Source organism: Podarcis pityusensis, assembly GCF_964106645.2.
Source record: "Podarcis pityusensis genome assembly, chromosome: 11".
Taxonomy (NCBI): domain Eukaryota; kingdom Metazoa; phylum Chordata; class Lepidosauria; order Squamata; family Lacertidae; genus Podarcis; species Podarcis pityusensis.
In genome coordinates this window covers 52,217,821-52,240,243 of record NC_138036.1, presented here as the reverse complement: position 1 = coordinate 52,240,243, position 22,423 = coordinate 52,217,821, and the positions used below count along the sequence as shown (strand labels likewise).

Genomic DNA, 22,423 nt, shown 5'->3' with positions numbered 1-22,423 from the left:
GGGAGATTCACCTGCTCTGTCAGATGGGACTTGTCAAACGTAAAATGGCCCCCTTTGAGCTGGAAAGAAGAAAGCAGGCTGGGAGGAGGGGAAGCTGGAACCAACAGGCAATATGACACCTGCAACATGCACAGGTATAGGCCTCAACAGCTGGTTCTCAGCCCCATTTCGGGCTTCCCATCTGGCCAAAAAACTTGACATGAAAGGTAGGCGGGGCACACACACACACACACACACACACACACTCAGCAAGTTTTATTTCTGATTCATAACCCCAGAGGACTGAAAAACAATCTAAGCAGAACAGGACATAGATTAATCGTCACGGAATGACTTCAGAGTTGGTGCACATGATCCCTGAAAACAATTAATGAGTGAGAGAGACAAACAGTAGATCACACTGGCGTGATTTAAGGGGCATAGGAGCCAACTTCTAAGGGCCATAGTCCCTTCGGCCTTCCAAATAAAATATTTGAGGGGACAGGGCCTCAAATATTGTTGAACGTTGCCATCATGTAATGTGATCGATTCTTGCAGAGCAGAACTTAACTGCCCCCCATATTGTATTCGTTGGCACCCCTGCTAAGGAGCAAAGGCTGTCACAAAATTGCCAAGTGTCTCATGCTCTAAGGCAGCGATGTCGAACCAGTCGATCGCGATCCACAGGTAGATCGCCTGTGTGATCCTGGTCAGCTGTGGGGACATTACTGCCAGTGCTAGGTCTGTCCTTTGGCTCTGCAGTGATCACTGTGTAATGTGGAAAGCGGAAGTAGTATTTGCTGTAGCGCTGCGTGCGATCATTATTGCTGCATTTAATGGTGAGCGGTTTTTCTCATCCCCCCACTCCAAAAAAAAGCTCAGCAACTCTTGCCAACCCCCCCTAAAATCCCAATGACAATGGGTAGATTACTGCCAGATATTTTATACTGGGAGTAGATCCCTGTCTCTTGGGAGCTGGACATCCCTGCTCTAAGGCAATGCTTGTGGCAGGCTAAGGAAAAGTGTCTACTGACATAACAACCTAATAATGCATGTACTCATCGACATAAATCCTAAACGTCCGCAAACTCTTCTCTCTCTTTCTAAGTTAGCTTCTCTCTGAGGTTAAGAGAACACCCAGATGCTCTGTCTCGTGATGATACTGATACAATTCTGGTTACATCATAAATGACATCATACAGCTATCTAGATTCCTGGGAGCACCTGACACCTAGTTAAAGCAGCAATAGAGACAGACAAAGTAATCACGAAGAGGAGATGAATGTCATTCTCAGCCGTAACTTCAGTGAACGGCAGTCATAAGAGTTCATGGAGACTATTGTTTGACTTTACCAGCAATGTAAATGTTTGCTTTAAGAAGATATGTGGCTATCAATATATTCTATACTCTTATTTGAAGACCACCCCCATTTTTGTTTCTTTTTAATCGAGGTTGTGCATATTTAGATTTCACTTGTGCTCATCACATGAGTAAAGCAAATAAATTTGGGTCACCTGAGAATGTATGGAGAAACATTGAGACTTGCATCTCAGAGAAAGGTCTAATAAAATGCTATCTTAAAATGGTTATCACTGTACAGTGGTACCTCAGGTTAAGTACTTAATTCATTCCTGAGGTCCGTTCTTAACCTGAAACTGTTCTTAACCTGAAGCACCACTTTAGCTAACGGGGCCTCCTGCTGCTGCCACGCCACCGGAGCACGATTTCTGTGTTCATCCTGAATCAAAGTTCTTAACCTGAGGTAATATTTCTGGATTAGCAGAGTCTGTAACCTGAAGCGTATGTAACCTGAAGCATATGTAACCTGAGGTACCACTGTACAGCAATGAATGAAGTACAGCATTTAGACACTACTGGTTACTGTGTATAGCTCTTATGACATGCGACATTGTACAACTACAGGTGTTACTGTTCAACCAAAACAGTCTTTTATTGAATTTCTTTTTTGCTGACTCACGTTTGCTTGCAGTTTGACTAAAGCAGCCCACTTGTAGTCTAGCCTTCCCCGGTTCCAGTATCTGAAGCTTATTAGCTGCACGGTGGACTGGAAGTACTAATTCCTCTGCGGATCGTGTAATTAAATCCACAGCTGCTTGAAAGAAAAATAATTAGCACTAGAGAGATCATCTGCGAATCTATCAACCCATGACCTTCTCCAAGAACTTGGCTGAACTCAACTGAACATCCAACTGATGTTGCAAGTTGAGAGAGCAACCATCACTGAGCACTGGGCTCTAACTGCTCTGTGCAGGACAAAGGTCAAGAGAAATGTGGTTATTCAGTAATAAAAGCCTTTGGAGAGCCAAGGGTATGTGATTCTGAGCCTCTTCTTCCAGGGTTGTACCTTTGAAAAATACGGAATTCTCCTGAGGAAGGTCCATCTTTGACTGGAAATGCATGGGGTTTTCCTTGGGAACCCTGAAACTAGTGACCCCCCTTCCCAAATAATTAGACATGAAAACAGCTTTGTATTGAGGCCAATGTTGTTGTTTAGTCATTTAGTTGTGTCCGACTCTTCATGACCCCATGGACCAGAGCACGCCAGGCACTCCTGTCTTCCTCTGCTTCCCGCAGTTTGGTCAAACTCATGCTGGTAGCTTCGAGAACACTGTCCAACAATCTCGTCCTCCGTCGTCCCCTTCTCCTTGTGCCCTCCATCTTTCCCAACATCAGGGTCTTTTGCAGGGAGTCTTCTCTTCTCATGAGGTGGTCAAAGTATTGGAGCCTCAGCTTCAGGATCTGTGCTTCCAGTGAGCACTCAGGGCTGAACTCATTCAGAATGGATAGGTTTGATCTTTTTACAGTCCATGGGACTCTCAAGAGGCCAATACTACAGTACTAATTGCTGAATATAAATATTTTTGGGGAGGGAGGGTTAATATTATCCCCCGCTCTGCCAAATGACCCCTCCATGCAGCATTTAGCTTCGAAAACAGTCTTTCATTGGTTCCAATAGGGGGAGGCAACATGGGCCGCAACTGCCTTACAACCTGGTGTTTTCCCATCATTGTGTTAGCAATTGGAGTTACTCTGCAACAAGGCATGGCAGACTTCACTTGTTGCCTCTGGTACCTGTTGCTGTAGTAATGTATCCTGGCTTTGTTCATCTAGTATCACCTGCTTCTCTCCATTGTTCCTGTTGCCTTTTCAGGGATCGTATTGTTTACCCTGTCCTCTCGAAACCAAAATGTCAAATGCAATGAAGAGAGAGGAAGAAGGGTGAACGTCCAACTGAAATTTTGATTGTAGAATTGTCAAAGCCTACTCTAGCAGGATGCGGGCGGCGCTGTGGGTTAAACCACAGAACCTAGGGCTTGCCGATCAGAAGGTCGGCGGTTCGAATCCCCACAATGGGGTGAGCTCCCGTTGCTCGGTCCCTGCTCCTGCCAACCTAGCAGTTCGAAAGCACGCTGAAGTGCAAGTAGATAAATAGGTACTGCTCCTGCGGGAAGGTAAACGGCGTTTCTGTGCATTGCTCTAGTTTGCCAGAAGCAGCTTAGTTATGCTGGCCACATGACCCGGAAGCAGTACGCCGGCTCCCTCAGCCAGTAAAGCGAGATGAGCGCCGCAACCCCAGAGTCGTCCGCAACTGGACCTAATGGTCAGGGGTCCCTTTACCCTTTACCTTACTCTAGCAGAGCCTACTTGCCCTGTGCATTGATGCCAACCAACCTCAAATTCAGGGCTGAACTACAGTACTGCTGCAAACTAGGATGGAGGAGGCAGTACTGAGGCCAGTGTGGCGATAGAAATGTAAAATTCAATAGAGAAACTAAAATGCAAACTAATTGGCACCAGTATAAATATTTTTGCACTGTAAAAGCTGGAGATTGGAGACATATATTAGGGCTGCAATACGTCCGGGAATTCCCAGACATGTCCCCTCCCCCCCCCTTACTGAATATTGTATGTAATACTAATGTCTCCAAACAAATGAAACTATATTGTAGAAATCACAATTTGAAAAAAGAGACAACGCAAGTGTTTCCCCCCAATAAGAAATCGTTAATAAAAAAATTTAAAACAACAACAACAACAGCAACAACTGTATTATTTATATGCCATCTGCTTGACTGGTTTGCCCCAGCAACTCTGGGCAGCTTTCAGCAAAATATAAAAACACAATAAAACACCAAACATTAAAAACTTCCCTATACAGGGCTATATAATGCAGCTGTCAGGTGTTCAGAAGCTTTTGCTTCTAATTTAGATTAACCACAGCACCCCATGTAGTCTAAACCTGGACATACTGTTGTTGTAACAAGTCAGATTCAAACCATATGAAGGTGACTTGTTTAAACAACTATAACTATAGTTAAGATTAGCCACAGTTCATGGTTTGGACAATATGCTAAACTGTCGGTAATTGAAAGCAGAACTGGAAGCTTCTAATTTCCTTGTGGCCACATTGTGGAAAGAGACAGGGGAGGTGGGGAGCTGTGCATGTCTGAGACTTTCACACGCTCGTTCTGGTGACCCTCAATAACAGTCAGGGGTGTCTTACCCATAGAGACTAGTGGCGCAGGGTGCCAGGGTGCCAAGTTCTGGAGAGCGCAGGGAAGAGGCAGAGGCTGGACACAGCGCCTACCGGCATCAGCTCGCCACCCTTGCCTGCCTCCGCCATGCCACACCGAAGCAGAGCTGTGCCCGGAGCCTCTGCCTGCTGTGGCCACCACAGCACAAAGCTGTCAGGAGTGCGTGCAGGAGCCAGGCCCTGTGACCAATAGGACTCTGCAGGACTGGGGCCTTCCTAAGTTTTTTCTGAAGAGGCAAGGTGCGGCTGCAGAGGTGAGGCTGCTGGGTAACTCACAGCACCTGGTGGCAAGAGCCGGGAAAGGGTATAAGGTCAGCATTTTCCCTTCGGCTCTTTGCCACAGCAACACATTCCCTGCCTTGCTGCTTTTGACTCCTTGACTCCTTGCTTCTTGATCTGCAGACCCGTGACTTCGTGACTCCTTGCTTCTTGATCCTCGGACCCCTGACTTTGTGACTCCTTGTTTCTTGATCCTCGGACCCTTGACTTCATGATTCCTTGCTTTCTGACCCTCAGACTCTTGGCTTTCTGACTCCTGGCTTCTGGACTCCCGTTCCTGCTCCCACCCCACCATCTTGACCCTGGTCCTGATGTCCCCAGCCGGGACTTCGATCGCCCGTGAACTGGACCGTGACAAAAGCAGCCAGCTGAGCCGGGAGCCGCCGCGTCCAGCGTCCACCTCTTCCCCGCCAGAGGAGCTGCCCTCCAGCTGCTGCCCGCCTCCTCCAGCCCCGCAAAGCTGGGCACAGCGCCGGCAGCGCCGCCCTCCCTAAAAAAGATCGGCAACTCTGGGAAATGGGGGGGGGGGGCGCCAGAGGGATCTTTGCACCACGGCGCCGGATATGCTTAAGACGGCCCCGATAACAGTCCTGCAGTCACAGATCCCATCGTCTTGTGTACCTGCACGATAGTTTAGTCTTTAGCATTGCACGCAAAAGCAGCCACTGCAAACTATGTTTTCGACTGGAAGCCCAACTGGATTTGGCTTGCTTGAGACGCTGCTGAACAGACATCAAACGGAGCTATAAGCAGCTTCTTCAACAGCCTTCAAAAAGAAAGGCACACCAAGAGCTCATGCCTTACAGCAAATTATGAAATAAAAGTGGTAACTCAAATTATGAATTACAAATGCTGTGGTGAGACTTCAAGGGGGAAAACAGGAGGGCAATTTCACTATGTTTAAAAGGTGGTTTGCCTTTGGCAAAAGAACAGAAAAATGTTGGTTTTCTGCAGTGTTTGAAAGGGTTTTCTTGAAACTACTTAAAGCTCATTGATGGTTTATGACCTCTTGCTTACAGCCATCCTAAAACTAACAATCTTCAGCAATGGGGAATGTACTTTCCACAATCAGCAGGAGGCTTGAGAATAGGATCGCAACCTATTTCCTGTGAGGTAGAGAGGAAACTGCTGGATTCCACTGGGTTGATAGGTATTAGAAAATTTTTAGCAATGGAACCTCTTTGTGGCCCCACTGAAATTTTCTTGGTCAGGACTGAGAGTTACAGATGACCCAAAACTGGGCAGGGTAGCTAATGCCTTGGAAGACAGCCTCAGGATTCAAGATGAATTGAACAGACTGGAGAACTGGACCAAAACTAATAAAATGGATCTCAATAGGGACAAATCTAAGGTTCTGCACTAGGGCAGTAATAATCAGATGCACAAATATAGGTTGAAGAACACCTGGTGTTATGTACTGAGTTGAATAGTATCCAAAATGCAGCAGTCTGATAGGTCCTAGAACAATAGGATTCAGAATGCAGAAGTCTGATTGGTCCTAGAACAATGCAGCAGTATGATTGGTCTGCAGGAGCCACCCAATCCGGCTCCAGATGGAAGTGAATCCACAACCTGATTGGCCTACAAGAGAATTCTGGAATTAGCCAATCATGTGCAGCCCATTGTGTAAATAATGTATGTAAAGCAGATACTTTGGGGGGACATTCATTCCTCCTCACCACTATGAGCTGAATAAAGAGCATGAAATCCACTCTCGGCTCTGAGTATATTTCACCTGGCTTGACAGCAGTTCTGGCCACCACATTTTAAGAAGAATATTGACAAAATTGGAATGTATGCAGCTACCAATATGATAGTGTCTTAGAATTTGGAAAAAAAAATTGTGGCTTATATTCGGCCCAATACGGTACGTTGGAAGATGGTGGACTCTCCTTCCTTGGAGATTTTCAAACAGAGGTTGAGTGGCTATCTGTCAGGAATTCTTTACCTGTGATTCCTGCATTGCAAGGAGTTGACCCATTGGGTTTGCCTCCAACTCTACCATGCTGCGATTGTATGATTCATAAACAGGTTTGGACTTTGGAACACATCTTTACTCAAGAAAAGGTTGCAAGGATCATTCTCCCTGCTTGCCAGAGTCACAGTAACATTGAAACAGGTGGAGTAACATGATAACCCAGCCCAGGAGATTTGGCATTCCAGAGTGTGTGAGTCCTTTGGCTGTTTGCTCAAAGGCTGTATATCCTGCCCACCCCCCTCCCCCCCAAAATTGATTCATTTTAAAACAAAAGACATGATTAATTACACTAATATCATCCTCTGGGAGGAGGGCCGTTTTACTATGACTTGAAGGAGAAGCATTGAAAATGGTTCATATTTCAACTATGATCTTTGGTGCCAAGAGTCTCTGTGCTCCGAATGATATCAAACAACGAGGATTTTCCTTGGAGTGTGTCTTGGAAACCCGATCTGTTCTCTAAAGCATTGATATCCCACTTGCCCCGACATCCTTTATAGTGTTTTATGACATCTTTTGAGTCCGTACCTTCGTATAGTCGTAAGCTTTGGGTTTTGAGGCCTTGGAAAGAGATTAAACTATTTTCCAACCAGCTGCTGTCAACTGATGTCTGACATATGGACCATGGATAGAGTTGCCAGTTTGCAAGGGACTCGGAAAGCCCTCGAATGCCCTCCAGCCATGATAATACAATAAGAGAGATTGAGGGGGTGGGGGTGGGAAATGAATTTAGCTCAAATTTCTTCTGTTTTGGAATTACCCAGTGCTCTAGCTGAATCCCCCCCCCCCAAAGCCCTTTGGAAAATATCAGGTTAATTCTTACAGTGCTACCAATAAGTTACATATGTAAAGTAGAATCCTCCATATATGGTTAATTCAGATTATGAAGAATTTACCTTGATGGGAAATAATATTAGATATGGGATTATGTAGCCTAGTAGGATGCAAGCTGGGACGCAGGTGGCGCTGTGGGTTAAACCACAGCTCCTAGGACTTGCTGATCGGAAGGTTGGCAGTTTGAATCCCCGCGACGGGGTGAGCTCCCGTTGCTCGGTCCCTGCTCCTGCCAACCTAGCATTTCGAAAGCACGTCAAAGTGCAAGTAGATAAATAGGTACCGCTCTTGCGGGAAGGTAAATGGCGTTTCCGTGCGCTGCTCTGGTTCGCCAGAAGCGGCTTAGTCATGCTGGTCACATGACCCAGAAAAACTGTCTGCGGAAGCAGCTCCCTTGGCCAGTAAAGCGAGATGAGCACCGCAACCTCAGAGTCGGTCACAACTGGACCTAACGGTCAGGGTTCCCTTTACCTTTATCTTTAGGATGCAAGCTGGATGAATGGGTTGGAAGTAGTTACGATGGGAAGGACAATAAATATATCATATGGCAACAAATACGTGTACAGATTACATATTGATCTGCTTATTGGCACTTGCCTTGCCTACTAATTTCAGAAGGACCCAAGCTGTTTTATTATGGCTGTTAAGCTACCAAGGTTCTCCAATAAGTGACATAAAGAGATAACTGCTTCCAGAGTAGTACGTTGCATTGTGAGATTTTGTATAAAAATATGCATATTGTAGGCTGAATAAGTGACGTTTGCTTTGTGCAAAATAGAGAGAGGGAGGATGCTTCACTGACAACGTTCTTTTTTAAAAAATTAAATATACTCTGTCAAGTGGGTTCCAGAATTGTTTTAAAAGGTACTTCATGTTTTTCCGATGCTTTCAAAGCTAAAATAACCCAAGCTGTTCAGAGCTCTCTTTTTTTATGGTGGGCGTGTAGAATCTTTCTATTAATATGATTTATAATTTTTCTTCAAAAATGTCGTAATAGGATTGTTTCGGGCCCTTTCCAGCTCCAAATCAGAACAAGTGCCGGCCCTAAATAAAGATGTGATGTCAGACAAGAGTTTAATAACTATTTTAAGTGCCTTTAGAAATGTCATTTGTTTTAAAATGCCCGCTGATCTCACCTTGTAGATTGGTTTGCTTTCATAGCAGCACATCTGACCCGATTCTGCCTTTACGCTTCCTTTTAGCAGGATTTATCTTCAGGTAAAAAGGCTTCAGGCTCTCCTCTTTACATTTACGAGCACATTCTCCCAGGTTCAACATCACTTGAATTAGCCCTGAAATAGATGTCAGAAACAGTGTGAAAATATGGAGATTGAATTTCAGCATTGCTTTGAAACAACCAGCTGAGTTTCTGACTTTTAGTTTCTAGTTTCTTTTGATGGGAAAGAGAGGCACGTGCTTCAGTTTCTTGTATTTAATCATTCTGCCTTAAATATGCTTAACTCGATGTGTTAATTGATTTACTGTGATTAATTCATTAATGTGCCCTGTTGTGCTATCCAGCTGCCACTAGCAACAAACTCTTTCTCTGTTTGATCCAGAAAGTAGATTAGCAAACTGATCAATAACTTTAGGTAAAGGTAAAGGGACCCTTGACTGTTAGGTCCAGTTGTGGCCGACTCTGGGGTTGCGGCACTCATCTCGCTGTATAGGTCAAGGGAGCCGGCGTTTGTTCGCAGACAGCTTCCAGGTCATGTGGCCAGCATGACTAAGCTGCTTCTGGCGAACCAGAGCAGCGCACGGAAACGCCGTTTACCCACCCGCTGGAGTGGTACCTATTTATCTACTTGCACTTTGACGTGCTTTCGAACTGCTAGGTTGGCAGGAGCAGGGACTGAGCAATGGGAGCTCACCCCGTCATGGGGATTCGAACCGCTGACTTCTGATTGGCAAGTCCTAGGCTCTGTGGTTTAGACCACAGTGCCACCCGTGTCCCTTTAACAACTTTAGGCACAACTAAAAAAAGCCGGATTTTCACTTTTTGAAATATGGCAGCCCTATCGTATGTGTGTGCATTGGTAACATACATATGCAGGCAACTCCCAATTTATGTGGTGCTGTGGTCTAAACCACTGAGCCTAAGGCTTGCTGTTTGGAAGGTCGGCGGTTCGAATCCCCACGATGGGGTGAGCTCCCATTGCTTGGTCCCAGCTCCTGCCAACCTAGCAGTTCAAAAGCACGTCAAAGGGGAAGTAGCTAAATAGGTAGGTACTGCTCCGGCAAGAAGGTAAACGGCGTTTCTGTGCACTGCTCTGGTTTCATCAGAAGCAGCTTAGTCATGCTGGTCACATGACCTGGAAAACCTGTCTGCGGACAAACGTTGGCTCCCTCAGCCAGTAAAGTGAGATGAGCGCCACAACCCCAGAGTCATCTGCAACTGGACTTAACTGTCAGGGGTCCTTTATCTTTACTGTGTTCCAGGTTACCACATGTTTAAATGAAATCGCATATATTTGAAACACCATTAAAAAGGCTGCAAAGACCAATGTTTTGGGGTCGCTTCTGGGTTCAGTCTGATGCACATATGCACAGTCACACACATATTGAATGTGCGTAAATGAGGAGTTGCCTGTGTGTGTGTGTGTGTGTGTGTGTGTGTGTCTGTGTGTATACACACAGGCTGACATCTCTTCAGTGGCAGAGGTGGTGTGTGTTGTCTGTTATGAAATTCCAGTTCACAGACAGAGTAGCAGGATGACCTTGCATTACTGACCCAGCAAAGAATGTGACTCTGGTGAAAACTATTCCCTTCAGCTTTAAAGCTAAGCATAATTGCAGGATAGAGATGTTGGAGAGGTTTTTAAAAGGAACATATTGAAAAAGAAACATGGATATGGAGCCGAGTTGGAGGATTCACTCTTTGATGGGCTGGAGTAACCATTTTAGTCTGAAAATGGATAGGCGATGCCGTTTGTCATGCATCAGCACAAATGTGAAAAGGCTTTGAAGACTGGATATCCGGTGCAGGGTAAACTCATCAGGAACGAAGTCAGTAAACTGTGAAAAAGTCTGGAAGCAGAAGAAGTTCAAGTCTGAGGATGCACAATGTTTAATATGATCCAGATGAGCTTCTTTCCCGGAATTTGGCTTTACGCTTTCTGAGATTTCTCACCCAGGATGGCTGCTGTTGCTGGAGTTTTCTGGCCGCTTTACAATTCTCAGCTTTGAAGCTGCGCAAGACTCTGTGACTTTCTTCCAAGTTCAGGAGCATGACTATAAAAGACTCAGTAGGTCCCAAGCTCGTTATATAAATACCGGAAGCAAAAATGAGGTAGAAATATGATTCAAACATAGATGAGTGAAGTTGTATTGCCTTGAGATTTAGCATATTTTGGTGTCAGGGACTGGACATCAGAGGAGGAATGGTGGAGACACCCCCCACCTTCTCCTGAACTTTGCTGAGAAGAGGAGGGTAGTATAGATGTACAACAGTGGTTTGCAGAAGGTCATGACACTGGGACAGAAGAGGGAAAAAGCTGGGAGATAATGGAAGGGAAGGGGAGAGCAGCAGAGCTGGAGCACCTGGCAGAAACATTATCATTGGAAAGCATTCCTGACCACCCTCTTCTCCTAGGACCCATCTGGAGGATGCGGACCATTTGGATCCCTTCCAATCGGGATTCAGGCCTCATCATGGGACTGAAACCGCCTTGGTTGTGCTGGTCAATGATCTCCTGCAGGCTAGGAACAAGGGTGAAAGCTGTTTCCTAGTTCTGCTGGATCTCTCAGCAGCTTTTGATACCATCAACCATAACATCCTTCTGGACCATCTAGAGGAGCTGGGGGCACAGTTATACAGTGGTTATGCTCCTTTCTCCTGGGCTGTGTCCAGAAAGTGGTGTGAGGGATGAGTGTTTGGACCCCTGGGCTCTCACTTGTGGGGTGTCTCAGGGTTCCATCCTCTCCCCCATGCTTTATAATATCTATATGAAGCTGCTGGAAGAGATCATCGGGGGTTTGGGCTGGGTGTTCATCAGTATGCAGATGATACCCAGCTCTACCTCTCTTTTAAATCAGAACCAGTCAAGGCGGTGAAGGTCCTGTGTGAGTGTCTGGAGGCAGTTGGAGGATGGATAGCAGCTAACAGATTGAGGTTGAATCCTGACAAGACGGAAGTACTGTTTTGGGGGGACAGGGGGCGGGCGGGTGTGGGGGACTCCTTGGTCCCGAATGGGGCAACTGTGCCCCTGAAGGAGCAGATGCACAGCCTGGGAGTCATTTTGGACTCATAGCTGTCCATGGAGGTGCAGGTCAATTCTGTGTCCAGGGCAGCTGTCTTCCAGCTCCATCTGGTACGCAGGCTGAGACCCTACTTGCCTGCAGACTGTCTCGCCAGAATGTTGCATACTCTAGTTATCTCCCGCTTGGACTACTGCACTGCGCTCTACATGAGGCTACCTTTGAGGGTGACTCAGAAACTACAACTAATCCAGAATGCAGCAGCTAGACTGGTGACTGGGAGTGGCCACCGAAACCATATAACCCCAGTCTTGAAAGATCTACATTGGCTCCCAGTACTATTCCGAGCACAATTCAAAGTGTTGATGCTGACCTTTAAAGCCCTAAATGGCCTTGCTCCTGTATACCTGAAGGAGCGTCTCCATCCCCATCGTTCAGCTCGGACACTGAGGTCCAGCGCCGAGGGCCTTTTGGCGGTTCCCTCACTGCGAGAAGTGAGGTTACAGGAAACCAGGCGGAGGGATTTCTCGGTAGTGGTGCCCGCCCTGTGGAACACCCTTCCATCAGATGTCAAGGAAATAAACAACTATTCGACTTTTAGAAGACACCTGAAAGCAGCCCTGTTTAGGGAAGTTTTTAATGTTTGAAGTTTTATTCTGTTTTTAATGTTCTGTTGAAAGCCACCCAGAGTGGCTGGGGAAATCCAGCCAGATGGGCGGGGTAGAAATAAATTATTATTATTATTATTATTAGTAGTAGTAGTAGTAGTATTAGAACAGAAAGCTCAGAGGCAGAAAGCAGAGATCAGCTGGTGCAGAGATGGCGGGGGGTGGGACTTTACTCGGAGCTATGCCATTACTGGAATGGAGAGGCACTTTTCAAGTCTCTTGCTGTGAATATTGAATAAAGGACTTGGAAGTAACTTGAATTATTACCAGTTGAATTGCAGTGGTATCTTGGTAGTCAAACGCCTTTGTTGTCGAACAAATCGGCTCCTGAACACCACAAACCTGAAAATGAGTGTTCCGGTTTGCAAATGTTTTTTGGAAGCTGAACGTCCGATGTGGCTGATGCAGCTTCCGATTGAGTGCAAGAAGCTCCTGCAGCCAATCGGAAGTGGCGCCTTGGTTTTCGAACCATTCCGGGAGCTGAATGGACTCCCGGAACGCATTAAGTTCGACAACCAAGGTACCACTGTATCTGCTTATTGGTTGCCCACCAAGGGGTGAGGGATTGGTTTCCCTGAACCCTGACATTTGGTGAAGCTTTTGTTTTAGGACTTGGACTTGGGTTGCTGGGAACTGAAATCGATGCTACATTATTGCTGCTTAAGGCAACGCAGGACCACGACAACACAAGACATCTCTGTTGGTCCCAAGCACTCTACTGACAGTAATTTGAAAAGAATGGGCTAAGCATGAAAAATACTCCTTTCTCTTTTCCAGATAAGTTAAAAGCAAACAAACATTGCCAAAGCTACAGTTGGGTCCATTATCTGTGTTTCTTACGCTCGACTATCTCTAGGCTTGGGTGGTTCTGGGGAAGGAGCAATGTTTGACCTTCAGATGGAGGTTTAATGCCGGATACGTTAGTTTTGTAACTGTTCACGTGAGACACAAGTGTAATTTCTGCTCTCATTCTTCATCCAATCTCTGACATATTTTATAACTGATTGGGGCATGACTAGAAGATTATGGCTTTGTAAATACGTCCACCTCTTTTAACTATTCTGTATTTATTTTAAGTTATACATTAATTTTAAAAAAAAATGCAAACACATAATGGAAAGAGGGGAGCTAATAGAGTTGATTATTCCACTGAATGCTTTTTAAAAATATGTAATTTAAGAGTAAAGAGAATTTTGAAATTTCTGTGAGAGGGAAGCCAGACTTCAATCGAGTTTAGAGATCTTGGATTTTATTCTTCTTCTCCAGCATTCTGGATGTTCCAACTGCTAGTGGTCATTCAGCTGATCTTACTCTTTAACTACTGTTATAGCTTTTGAGAGTACCCCCTTAAACCCTAGAAATTAATAAATGGTAGAGTTTTGATTAATTGGAATAGCTGCAGACCTTTTCCATGCAAAGAATCCCTGGGCTGGCTTATGCAAATCAGCCTGGCTGGCCTAGAAAAGAGCAAATCTGTTAACATGACAAAAGGGGTTGGTGGGCCATCTGAGAGCAATCCTTTGGCCTGGGGAGATAGATGTTCCCAAGGGTTTTTTTCAGTAGGATGTAGACTGGGACCCATCTTGGGCAGGCTGAGTGCAAGAGATGCCTTGGGTTCTGAGGCTGCACTGCTGTGCTCTTGAAATGCTGTTAGATCTGGACTCCCTCCATGCAGACTGAAGGTGTAAATAGGTGAATAAACCATGTTTCTTAAAGCTACGACAATCTCCGCTGTGTTTCAGTTCTCCAAAGGAACACAGACCTTGGGCGAGTGCCTGGAGCCCCGTGGGATCTTGCAGAAAGCGTGGGTGGCTCCCAAGTTTTGTAACACTATCATATAGTTAACGTTTCTGTGAAAGTGTATTCTTAGAATACATGTGATAGACACTGACGCCATTACTTTTCAGCACATAACGTTTTTTTGCTTGGCCTGTAGAACCCATCATATTGTTGCAGATACCTCAATCTCCAAGTGGCAAGAGACTCCAGAGGTGCCTACACTTTCCCAGAGTTCAGCTTCCTTGCATTGAAGGTCAACGGAGCCTGTGGTGTCTTTAATATATATGGTTTTATTTACACATACATACAACCTGAGCATAGAATGGAGGAGCTCAACACTCCAACAAATCTTGCTTCCCCATTAGGTTTCCATAGAAATCCCAAGTCCCAGCTTTGGGTCCAGCACAGAGCAGTCATGTCCAGCATCAGCCAAAACTCGCAGACACCCAGCCCCTGCCTCTGCCTATTTCCCCCCATCCTTAGATGATGTGGCATCCAGCCAGGTGAGATCAGAAGAGGCACACCCATTTGTCTCTATGACAACCACTTAGGTCATGTAAATGGTGGTAATTAACTGGCCAGCCAAGGCCATTACCTTAACAAAGGAAACTGGTTTGGCTGGTTCAGCAGGTTTCCTATTATCCATTCCTACCCTCAAAGATTCAGGACCATAGGTTTGAAAGGGATCTATAGACATCATCCAGGACTGATCTCCCCAACCCATAACAATCCCTGAAGAGAATCTAGTTCACATGGAACTCCCAGCACAGTGACAGCAATAACATGAATAACTCCTTTGTCTAGTTGGTATTCCTTCTGTGAAGATGTTTTCCTCACCAGTTTGGAAAATGCTGCTCAAGCACATGAAGCTATTGCAAGCATTGCTATGCTAGAGTGAGGGATGAGTACTCAAGGATGCAAAATCCCAGTTATTAAAGGCAGTTTGGCAAAAACCATGCTGAAAACATCTGTGCCAGCCGGCAGGCAGTGCCTACTACAAGGTTCACTTAACAGTCCTGTTTTGTAGCAGGAATAACTTAAAAGTATTAATTAAAATATTAATTTAATTAAATAAAATTATGAGCCTTTATGTTTGAGGAACATCCCACTTCTGTCCTTCTGCAATGCAACAACATTCTTTCTTCCCAGATGGCTGAATGTCAGTAAGCTGGCAATCGTAACTGTAGGCTAATGTTGTGTTGTTAAGTCAAAAGGAAATGAATGAAAAGGAAATTAAGTACACTTCTTTATTCCTGTTTCCTTCAGATTGAACAGCTTCACATCAATAAAATTCCTTCCAAAGAGCATTCTCTGTATTGGCAATTGCTTTATTTTTTACTCAAAATTCATGTTATATCACAGTTTGTGGAGGAAATTATTCACATATTTTATTTTAATTATTTTTTTAAAAAATTGGCTTCAAGTTACCCCTGCAAAAATTAATTTACAGCTATTGTTTTGGTAGGTTACAACTTCTAACTCCTCTCCCTCTTTGAAATGTACTGGATTGAAATTGTAATCAAAGGAGCAGAAAATGACCTATAATGACAATAAGATGGTTCACTCTCTCTACTCTCTATATTTCTATGTCTCCCCTCTTCTCCCTTTCTAGCTACTCAATTCCATTCTCTCTTCCTTCTTATTGTCCTTTCCCTCTCTCTCATTCAGTCTTCTATGCTTCTATCTTTATGAGGCTGTTCTGGGCGTCCCCCCTCTCAGGGTTTCCACCTAAATATCCCCCCCCCCCTTCTGCAATTCTCAGGATTCTTCTAATTGTGTTACACACCCTTTTGAGAATCAGTGCTAGTGTATTGCAGGTGGGACCTTTCCTCTGAAATATGGAAGTTAAGCATAAGATAACAGTTTTATAAGACAGACAGTCTAAGACATCTGAGAACCATGGATAAAAATTTAGATTCTGGTCTTGGCAAATTGTTTCTCAGATCTTTTTTGAGTTTCTGAATGTATATTTCTTTTCTCCACTCTTTAGACCATACAGCATTTACAGAGTGTCTCGAAGCACACACCAACTCACAAATCCTTACAGCAATCTCCTAAGGTAGGTCAGCGTTGCTACTGGCAGAAAAAGCTCACTGCGGTACAGTGGGGATCTGCTTTGCTAGCTTCCTGGCAGGTGTGTCACTGTTACTTATCAGGAGTGAGTGGGGTGAGGTAGCAGAGAGGTTAGCACAGTGGGGATGCATTGGCAAAGCCTACACTGTGGTCCTTCTGGTGTGTTTGCACCACAACAGCTTCCATACCATCTCCCTCCTTCTGATAGGCAAAAGTGACCCACCTGTTGAGCAATTGGTGTAGCAGCTTGGCTCAATATAGCAAGCCATTTCTGGTTATGTATCCAGAGTAAACCTATTACACCTCTAAGTTACTCATGTTCATTAATTTCAATGGATCTACCTCAGGTATGACTAACACTGGATACAAGCTATGATATCTTGATTTATTCTTAGATTATGGTGGGGCAGGGGGAGACCCTGTAAGGTCCCCTGGTATGAGGAGGGAATGGAAAAGTCACAATTTGAAACCATCTGTGTAAGAGGTGTTAAGAGTCATTAGCTTTTCACTTCCTTGTCTGTAAATGCACAGCGACCGCAAATAAATGCTGGATAAATATGCAGAAGATGCAGATAAATTATAGAAGCTGCTTGCTTACCCATGATTCAAGGTAAAGCTATTTCTCTTTTAATGAACCAAAGAACATATCTAGTCGTAAACTGAATCAGAAGGCTGCAGTTCTTTTTTTGCATAATTAAACACATTTCTGTGCGTTGGTACTTGACTTTTGAAAAACACACTGCTAGCTACTTTATCTCCTCTCCAGCTTTATAAGAATCAAGGTCCCACTGCTAAAAACAGTCCTGTTCTGAGAAGAAACCTATTGTACCCTCAGGTGGTTGGGAAGATGGGTCAAGGTCTCTGAGGAGGATCTGAATGTACTCAGAAGCTTATATGGAGGGATCTAGCATGGTTTGTACATTGGAAAAGAGAACAAAACACACTGTTTCTAATTAGAGCCAGAAAACAACTAGAGGCCAATGCAGGAAAACAGCTGTAAAACTGCCATTTTATTCTCTTGCAACTTTCAAAATGCGAGTTAGTTTTAATGCATCCAGTCGCTTCAGCATTAATGTCTGCAATAGCACCTATGTGGGGACATCCTTGTGGCTTTTATCTAAATCTAGCGCCTATCAAAATGGGTGTTGTCAATCTCTTTTGGAGAAATCAGGAGAAGCTGCAGGACAGTAACACTGGGTGTAACCCAGTGTTGGGTTGGAGGCTTAAAACAGCAATCACCTTACATGGTTTTGGACGATACAGTAAGGTTTCAAATGACAGTCATAGGTAATTAAAAGGATTCCTGGACAGTTAAGTCCAGTCAAAGGTGACTATGCGGTTGCGATGTTCATCTCTCTTTCAGGTCGAGGGAGCTGGTGTTTGTCCACAGACAGCTTTCTGGGTCATGTGGCCAGCAGGACTAAACCGCTTCTGGCACAAAGGGACACCGTGATGGAAGCCAGAGTGCATGGAAATGTTGTTTACCTTCCTGCCGCAGCGGTACCTATTTATCTACTTGCACTGGTATGCTTTCATAACTGCTAGGTTTGCAGGAGCTGGGACAGAGCAACGGGAGCTCACCCCATCACATGGATTCGAACCACCAACCATCTGATCGGCAAGCTCAAGAGGCTCAGTGGTTTAGACCACAGCGCCATCCGCATCCCATATGTGTGTCATATGATCACAGGAAACTGCTTCATCTGGAGTTAGACCTTTGCTCCCTCTAGCATTGTACCATGAGCTGTGGCCCTTCCCCTTAAGTTGGACATTTCAACAAAGTGTCCAATGGCACTGAAGAACAAAATTAACGTTTGAGTCTACACATTGCCACACACAGAGGACTCTTTGGGGGTGGTGCGTCGATGCTGCTTTTGTAATTTGCGTCTGATCTAGTAAAAGTGATACTACGAATGCTATTTGGATGGGCGGGGAAAACACCATTAGAAACTAAATCAAGTACCTAGGTTCTTAAGAGTTCTTAAGAATGCATGGTGCATGAACCCTTCTGAGATGTTAAAAATAGGAAACTGTTTAAGGAAACTGTGACCACAAAATGACTCAGATATAAGCTAAGCTACAACCTCAATAAAATAAAAACCTGGAGAGAAATTGGGTTGCTCACACAAACTGCAAAACAAGTAGGATTTTAAAATGTTTTAAAGCTTCTGTTGCAGCACAGTGGTTCTGGGAAGCCTCAGATAAACCTATGCAAAGGTGACTTAGATGGCCTGTAGGCCATCAAAATAATAGGTTGTTACTGCCACACCAGTCTCTTAAGGCTTGAGTTATTACAACCCTTGTAATTTCCAGTAATTGGGCTTAATGTAGTAAGAGGGATTATATACATTTTATTTGGTCTGAAAAAGGACAGCCGCTGACTTTATGTGCTAATGACATCTTGGGGCACAAGAAAGTGGTTATATGCCTGCAAGATGTGTGATAAGAGTATTAATTTAAGCACTTTTGCACTGAATTCTGACTAAGTTAATTGAACATAGGTCCCGTTGAAATAAATGGCACAAGCTTGTCATGGCTTTCCCCATTAATTTCAATGGGATCTAAGACCGGAGTCCTATACACACATTTAACTGGAAATAAGTTCCACCGAACCCAATGGGCCCAACTTCTGAGCAGGCATGCATACGAGAACCCTGTAAGCTTGGCTAATTTACAGTGCCAGCCTAGCCCTGTCTGCTTAAAAGTAAGACTCATTTAATTCAATGGGGGTTCCTCCAAGCTAAGCAGAGTCAGGTGAAGGGGCTTGCTGGGTGGAGCAGAACTGCTATGCCAGCTTCCCAGCAGATGGGTTGCTGTTGCCTACCGGGAGCGGAAGCGGCAAGGCAGTGGGAAGGTTAGTTTGGTGCAAACACACCGGCAGAGCCACTCTGACGTATGGTTACCAGATTTTTTCAATGAATCCGGGGACACTTTTTTTCCCTTTGAAGCTGAGTAGCAACAGGGAGTCAGTAGTGGGGATGGTGAGGCAAAAGACCCTGAGCCCAAGCACACATGCATATTGTATAAAGGTGCAAAGCCCTTCTTTCACACCCTGTGAAACATAAATGCACAGAGGGTTTTTTTTAAAAAAACTGGGCAACGGCGCGCCGTGTGCCCGTGACTCTTGAGCCTTCCCCGATCTCCTCCCCCCTTTGTTTTGACAGATCAGGGGAGGCTCGGGAGTCATGGGCGGGTGGCCGTTGCCCGGGAGGGGGCAGCCTGGTAGTGCAGTTGGCTCTGGCTGGCTTGAGGAGATGTTCGTTGTTCGCTGCTGTGGTGCAGGAAAAATGGCGGGTGCCATGGTAGTGGGTAGCAAGCAGCTCCTGAAGCCAGCCAGAGCCAACTGCGCTACCAGGCTGGCTCCGGGTTGCTGACACTGCCTCTGCCACGTTTCCCGGGGACAGATTTGCAAATCTGGGGACATTCCGGGTACCGGGGACGTCTGGCAACCCTACTCTGACGCTCTTTCCAATGCATTTAGAAATCATAGTATTGTAGAGTTGGAAGGGACCACGAGGGTCATCAAGTCCAGTCACCTGCAATGTAGGAATCTTTTACCCAACGTGGGGCTCAAACCCTCAACCCTCAGATTAAGGGACTCATGGTCTACTGACCGAGTTATCCCAGGAACCACTCCATGTAACTCCCTCCCTGCTGCTTTGTCCTTCCCCTTCTCCCTCCCGTTAAGCAACAGCAACCCACCAGACTAGGATTTCAATTCAGGGTAATAATAATAATAATAATAATAATTTATTATTTATACCCCGCCCATCTGGCTGGGCTTCCTCAGCCACTCTGGGCGGCTTCCAAAAAAATATGAAAATACTGTAATACATCAAACATTAAAAGCTTCCCTAAACAGGGCTGCCTTCAGATGTCTTCTAAAAGTCTGTTAGTTGTTGTTCTCTTTGACATCTGGTGGGAGGGCGTTCCACAGGGAGTGTGCCACTACCAAGAAGGCCCTCTGCCTGGTTCCCTGTAACTTGGCTTCTTGCAATGAGGGAACCACCAGAAGGCCCTCGGTGCTGGACCTCGTGTCCGGGTAGAACGATGGGGGTGGAGACGCTCCTTCAGATATATTGGACCGAGGCCATTTACGGCTTTAAAGGTCAGCACCAACACTTTGAATTATGCTCAGAAACGAACTGGGAGCAAATGTAGGTCTTTCAAGACCGGTGTTATATGGTCTCGGCGGCCACTCCCAGTCACCAGTCTAGCTGCCGCGTTCTGGATTAGTTGTAGTTTCCGGGTCACCTTCAAAGGTAGCCCCACGTAGAGCGTGTTGCAGTAGTCCAAGCGGGAGATAACCAGAGCATGTACCACTCTGGAGAGGCAGTCCGCAGGCAGATAGGGTCTCAGCCTGCGTACCAGATGGAGCTGGTAAACAGCTGCCCTGGACACAGAGTTGACCTGCCCCTCCATGGACAGCTGCAAGTCCAAAATGACTCCCAGGCTGCACACCTGGTCCTTCAGGGGCACAGTTACCCCATTCAGGTAGACCCAGGACTTTTTCCCCCAGCCGGAACTTACCAGAACTCAGTTCCGGCACCTCTCAACTGGGTGCCATTGCCATTCTAGGAGAACAAGGGAGGTGTTCATGGTGAGTTCCGGTACCTCTTTTTTCTAGAAAAATAGAAGAATGGGTAGACCCATTAACATTTATGCCCCTAAGTTACTCATGTTCATTAATTTCAATGAGTCTGCTCTGATATATGCTAGATATAAACCACAATTTCTTGATTTAAATCTTAGACAAGGATGTGGAGGAGGGAGATAGTAGCTCTTGCAAATCCCCCTGGTTTGATGAGGGCAAGGAAGAGGCAAGATTTGAATCAGATGGTGTAAGGGGTGTTCAGCTTACTGTTAGAGATGATATTTTGGTTCATTGAAAGAGAAATAGTTTCATCTTGAATCAGAGAAGCTTCCACAATTTCTTTTCACCTTTTGCCTATTTCTCTAATACTTCTTGAGTTTCTGATCACTGCAGATTTACTGACAGGTAAGTAAAAAACCCAAAAAGCTCTTAATGGGTGGTAGGGTCATTTGATTTCAGTTTCCTTTTCAGTGAATCTATAGTAACTACGATTACAAGATATATAAGGGAAATAGGCAGAAGGTGCAAAGAAATTATAGAAGCTTATTTTCTGTCTATGATTCAAGATGAAACTATTTCTCTTTCAATATATCATATCTCATGTGAATTGAGTCAGAAGATTGTAGTCCTTGTTGCATAATTAAATACAGTTCCGTGCATTGTTACTTGACTGCTGAAAACCACATTCCTTATATCCTCTTCTGCTTCGTAAGATTCAGAGTTCCACGGCTGAAAGAGTCCTGAGAAACGACCCACCATACCTCAATTAGTTGGGGTGTGATGGATCAGGGGCTCTGAGGATGCTCTGAATGTACATGGGAGTTTATTCAGAAGAAGCTAATTTAGAACTTTAAAAGTAAAACAAACCTCGGCCCAGTATACCTGAAGGAGCGTCTCCACCCCCATTGTTCAGCCCGGACGCTGAGGTCCAGCGCCAAGGGCCTTCTGGTGGTTCCCTCATTGCAAGAAGCAAAGCTACAGGGAACCAGGCAGAGGGCCTTCTCAGCAGTGGCGCCCGCCCTGTGGAACGCCCTTCCATCAGATGTCAAAGAGATAAACCACCTGACATTTAGAAGACATCTGAAGGCAGCCCTGTTCAGGGAAGTTTTTAATGTGTGACATTTTAATGTATTTTTAATCTTTGTTGGAAGCTGCCCATAGTGGCTGGGGAAACCCAGCCAGATGGGTGGGGTACAAATAAATTATTATTATTATTATTATTATTATTATTATTATTATTATTATATTTTATTTTTAACAAACCGAACCACACTCTTCTCAATGGAGGCTAGAAACCAATGTAGAAAAACAGTTGTAAAAATGACATGTTATTCTCCTTGCAGTTTGCTCTGTTAATAATCTGGGGACCACATTCTGTCCTCTCCCACTCAGTAAGCAACAACAACCCACCTTCCCAGGAGGTGGTTTGGTGGTTCTGTCCCTGTCAGGGACTGGGCAGAGGAGGAATGGTGGAAACTGCCTCCCC

At 45.1% G+C, this 22,423-nt stretch overlaps 1 long non-coding RNA gene across 1 annotated transcript; it reads left to right on the top strand.

Annotated features, from left to right (window-relative positions):
- Positions 1-1,944: 1,944 nt before the first annotated feature.
- On the top strand, positions 1,945-6,216 carry LOC308458550. The gene is made up of 3 exons (XR_013977547.1): positions 1,945-2,309; positions 3,153-3,220; positions 4,938-6,216. It is a non-coding gene; the product is annotated as an uncharacterized lncRNA (long non-coding RNA).
- Positions 6,217-22,423: the final 16,207 nt, after the last annotated feature.